The sequence below is a fragment of the Musca vetustissima genome, unplaced genomic scaffold (genome assembly GCF_032173495.1).
Source record: "Musca vetustissima isolate MV318-11 ecotype Yass unplaced genomic scaffold, APGP_CSIRO_Mvet_v1 utg14177, whole genome shotgun sequence".
In the NCBI taxonomy this organism is placed as follows: Eukaryota; Metazoa; Arthropoda; class Insecta; order Diptera; family Muscidae; genus Musca; species Musca vetustissima.
This window is the reverse complement of record NW_026877888.1, coordinates 60,911-66,713: the sequence shown is the minus strand read 5'-3', so window position 1 is coordinate 66,713 and position 5,803 is coordinate 60,911.

Below are 5,803 nucleotides of genomic sequence, written 5' to 3'. Positions count from 1 at the left end.
AATGTTCGGAAATAATTAATTGTCGGTTATTCAATTCATTTCAAATTAAATTTACAAGTTTTTAAAATATTGACACTTTGTGGGGGAGTGGATGAATGTATATATATTTTGCTTTAACTTGGCGGTCCAATAGGCGGTTAAATGTTTCCGTATGGTTCTACATATTTCAAATGTTTCAGCTGTACTTCTGAGCCGAAGTGGCTGTTCATATTCCGAGTTTTTTTGAGGGTTTTTTTTGAGTTGTTGTAATAGCCTTTATACAATGGTTTTGCATAGGTAGAACTGTTTGTAGAAAATTGTCGAATATGTCCACATTTTGATGTAGCCCCCACTAAAAAGCCTTCGAAATTAATGATTTTAAGCATTCTAGGGTCGTTTTGGGTATTTTTTCCAAATGAAAAAAAAAAAAAATTTGCACAACATTTTCAATACAGATCTACGATCTACCAAAGCCCTTATATTAAGTCCCTACCACGTTTTCTATGTCGAAAGTCCTAACAGAATTTTTTGATATGGGCTAATTGGGTTAAAAATTCTCCTGGCAGAAATTAACAAAGTAATTTGACATAGCCGTCGGTGTCAAAAATTCGCCTCGAATGACGTTTTATTTTTTTCCATAAAAACTGCTATTTGTTTTCTATGTGAAATGCCTGCTCTCAATTCAATTATTTTATTGAAGAGCCTGTACTTGTTTCCTTAAAAAATATCAGCCTCGAAGGACAGGTTTTGTTTTGTAAAATTCACTTGGTGCTCATGTAGGAAAACATTTTTGTTTGAGATTAAAATAAAAATTCTTGTATATAGCAACTTCAGACAATAAACAGGACATGTGTCATGGCATAGCCTGAAAAGGTGCACTAAATATCAAAAACACCATTAGAAACTCGATAATGACAGTATCAGGAAATAAAGATTTATGACCACTCAGCACAAAAAGTAAATTGTTCATTAGATCTACCAAACATTTTTTGGAAGATTTTTAATCTGAAAAATCGCACCTAATGCTACTTTTCGATTTTTTTGTTGAAACATATATAGTGACGAATTAACCGATTAGGACTTAGGATTTCGTATGCGCATAGGACTATAAAAAATTCCAAAAAATGTACAGTGTCTCGTCTCTGGATTGAAGACAATGTATGTGTATAACAATTTGTATGTGTATAATTTCGAAAAAAAATCATTAGAACATTAAATGTATAAATACCAATTTTTGACATGAGATCATTTAGGAAACTTACGATCATGTCGATTGAATGACATTTGAAACGAAATATTTTTAATTCTAATATCGCATAAATCATACGCAACCTGGTTTCATTAAGAATAAGCATACGCCACCTGGGTTTTGTTTTATGAACAATAATCATACGCACCAATGGCATGAACTTGCATTTGAAATTATTCGAAATAAATTAAATTTGTATTTCCCAAATTCCAGCTTCACTATCCATCCATGAAAATATTCCCCTACAATCTAACTAATAAACTAAAAGCTCTTCAGTAAAATTTCTATCTTAGTCTCCATTGCCATCCGACCGTCACGCCTCTCTTCCTCCCTGCCTTAATAAGCCATGTAATATTAGATATATTATTTTGTTGTCTGGAACATGAAATGCCCTTTGGAATTTGACTATCATGCAAGAATGTCTGTCATGTTATATTTAACTGCATTGTTTACAGTTAGTTTGCATTTTTTGTTTATTTGTTTGTATGTACGTGTGTGTATGTGTGTATATATGATATGCAAATATTTGCATAGTGTATTTGTAATGATATCATGTTTTTCATGTTCTTCAAGTTCATAATAAAATCGTATTATGTTTAACATATATATATTTCAGCTTTTTGTGTTTGGAAAAGTGTAACGATAAAATGCAAATGAACATAAATACATAAAAACTAAAAGAGACAGAAAAAAGTATCGGAACTGCATTTCAGTAAACAAATTAGGTTGGCTTTAAGTGAATTGAAGCGAATGAACAATCAGTGGGTGAATGACTTATAATTAAATTATGTGGAATATTAAAACCATATGTAATTAGAATACTCGGCTCACAACTATCAATATACATTTTTACATTATTGTTAAAAAAAATAATTGTTGTCCTTTTTTGCATTTCATCATAGATTGTGCCCCTCGTCATATATTTTGTAATATTAAATTATTTTGTATATCAAAGAATAAAAACGACGGAGTATGATTACATTCTTTTATGTTGTCTGTTGCTTTTGTAGTTTTTGTTGTTGTTGTTATTCTCCTCTTTGTGAGAAATATAAGTTTTTCTCGTAAACTTTTTAATTTTCCTTCATACTTATGTGTGTGTGTGCGGAACATTGTTGGTGGCTAGGAGTAACAAATACGAAAAGAAACTGAATAAATGAAAGACGGACTATGTGAATGAGAATAACACGCAAGTATGCATGTACCTCCCGTCATGCAACAAACAATCAAAACGTGTGTACTTATGTATACACATATTTGTGTGATATTCTATACTTATTGTTTAACTCAAGATTTTTTTGTGGAAATACTTTGACTATTGTATATATGGCATTGGAATGACAACTATATAATTAAAAAAAAACAGACACCATAGAAAAAATCCCTTTTTAAAAATATTTTTAGAAATCCACGCCTACCAAATGGCCTCTAAAATATATTTTTAGAAATCCACGCCTACCAAATGGCCTCTAAAATATATTTTTAGAAATCCACGCCTACCAAATGGCCTCTAAAATATATTTTTAGAAATCCACGCCTACCAAATGGCCTCTAAAATATATTTTTAGAAATCCACGCCTACCAAATGGCCTCTAAAATATATTTTTAGAAATCCACGCCTACCAAATGCCCTCTAAAATATATTTTTAGAAATCCACGCCTACCAAATGGCCTCTAAAATATATTTTTAGAAATCCACGCCTACCAAATGGCCTCTAAAATATATTTTTAGAAATCCACGCCTACCAAATGGCCTCTAAAATATATTTTTAGAAATCCACGCCTACCAAATGGCCTCTAAAATATATTTTTAGAAATCCACGCCTACCAAATGGCCCTAAAATATATTTTTAGAAATCCACGCCTCAGTTGGCCCTTGAAAATATATTTTTAGAAATCCACGCCTCAGTTGGCCCTTGAAAAATTTTCTTTAATAAATCCACGCCTCTGTTGGCCCTTGAAAAATATTCTTTAATAAATCCACGCCTCAGTTGGCCCTTGAAAAATTTTCTTTTAGAAATCCACGCCTCAGTTGGCCCTTGAAAAATATTCTTTAATAAATCCACGCCTCAGTTGGCCTCTTGAAAATATATTCTTTAGAAATCCACGCCTCAGTTGGCCCTTGAAAAATATTCTTTAATAAATCCACGCCTCAGTTGGCCCTTGAAAAATATTTTTTAATAAATCCTCGCCTCAGTTGGCCCTTGAAAATATATTCTTTAATAAATCCACGCCTCAGTTGGCCCTTGAAAAATATTCTTTAATAAATCCACGCCTCAGTTGGCCCTTGAAAAATATTCTTTAATAAATCCACGCCTCAGTTGGCCCTTGAAAAATATTCTTTAATAAATCCACGCCTCAGTTGGCCCTTGAAAAATATTCTTTAATAAATCCACGCCTCAGTTGGCCCTTGAAAAATATTCTTTAATAAATCCTCGCCTCAGTTGGCCCTTGAAAAATATTCTTTAATAAATCCGCGCCTCAGTTGGCCCTTGAAAAATATTCTTTAATAAATCCACGCCTCAGTTGGCCCTTGAAAAATATTCTTTAATAAATCCACGCCTCAGTTGGCCCTTGAAAAATATTTTTTAAAAATCCACGCCTCAGTTGGCCCTTGAAAAATATTCTTTAATAAATCCACGCCTCAGTTGGCCCTTGAAAAATATTCTTTAATAAATCCACGCCTCAGTTGGCCCTTGAAAAATATTCTTTAATAAATCCACGCCTCAGTTGGCCCTTGAAAAATTTTCTTAATAAATCCACGCCTCAGTTGGCCCTTGAAAAATATTCTTTAATAAATCCACGCCTCAGTTGGCCCTTGAAAAATATTCTTTAATAAATAAACGCCACAGTTGGCCCTTGAAAAATATTCTTTATAAATCCACGCCTCAGTTGGCCCTTGAAAAATATTCTTTAATAAATCCACGCCTCAGTTGGCCCTTGAAAAATATTCTTTAATAAATCCACGCCTCAGTTGGCCCTTGAAAAATATTCTTTAATAAATCCACGCCTCAGTTGGCCCTTGAAAAATATTCTTTAATAAATCCACGCCTCAGTTGGCCCTTGAAAAATATTCTTTAATAAATCCACGCCTCAGTTGGCCCTTGAAAAATATTCTTTAATAAATCCACGCCTCAGTTGGCCCTTGAAAAATATATTTTAATAAATCCACGCCTCAGTTGGCCCTTGAAAAATATTCTTTAATAAATCCACGCCTCAGTTGGCCCTTGAAAAATATTCTTTAATAAATCCACGCCTCAGTTGGCCCTTGAAAAATATTCTTTAATAAATCCACGCCTCAGTTGGCCCTTGAAAAATATTCTTTAATAAATCCACGCCTCAGTTGGCCCTTGAAAAATATTCTTTAGTAAATCCACGCCTCAGTTGGCCCTTGAAAAATATTCTTTAATAAATCCACGCCTCAGTTGGCCCTTGAAAAATATTCTTTAGTAAATCCACGCCTCAGTTGGCCCTTGAAAATATTCTTTAATAAATCCACGCCTCAGTTGGCCCTTGAAAAATATTCTTTAATAAATCCTCGCCTCAGTTGGCCCTTGAAAATATATTCTTTAATAAATCCACGCCTTCTTTGGGTCCTTGAAAAAATATTCTTTAATAAATCCACGCCTTGTTTGGGTCCTTGAAAATATATTCTTTAATAAATCCACGCCTCAGTTGGCCCTTGAAAATATATTTTTAGAAATCCACGCCTACCAAATGGCCTCTAAAATATATTTTTAGAAATCCACGCCTACCAAATGGCCTCTAAAATATATTTTTAGAAATCCACGCCTACCAAATGGCCTCTAAAATATATTTTTAGAAATCCACGCCTACCAAATGGCCTCTAAAATATATTTTTAGAAATCCACGCCTACCAAATGGCCTCTAAAATATATTTTTAGAAATCCACGCCTACCAAATGGCCTCTAAAATATATTTTTAGAAATCCACGCCTACCAAATGGCCTCTAAAATATATTTTTAGAAATCCACGCCTATCAAATGGCCCCAAAAATATATTTTTAAAAATCCACGCCTAATTTTTTAAAAACACTAACCCTTAAAAAAATTCCTCTCCACCCCAATAATCCAACAAGTTTGCATAATTCATGCACATGTTGTGTGCAACAGTTTCCGTATTTGCCAACCATCATAATAACTCCCTACTTGTTTGCCATTCTTGTTTATTTCGTAAAACGTATCCATGGTAATGTAGGATCAGCATTGGGCAAAGACATCCCCCATCATGGCCACTCGCTGTAATACATTTCCAAAGAATGTTCTGCCATTTGGCCCCACTTGTGCATATTTCTATGAGTGTGTGTGAGTGTGTTTGTGTGTCAACCTTGATAATCGTTACATTGTTATTATCATCATGAAGACTTTTTAGTAGCCCCAACCACCATGACCACTACGACCAATTTTTTTTTTTCTGAAGCACGTTGCCGGTTGCCTAGAAATATGGCAAACGACAACGTGCCTTAGCATTTTCGTTTCGTTTTCCAGTTCCAGTGACTTTTGTGTGTGTTTGTGTGCATGTGAAGCACCGTTGCATATAATGACTTGAATTATGCGT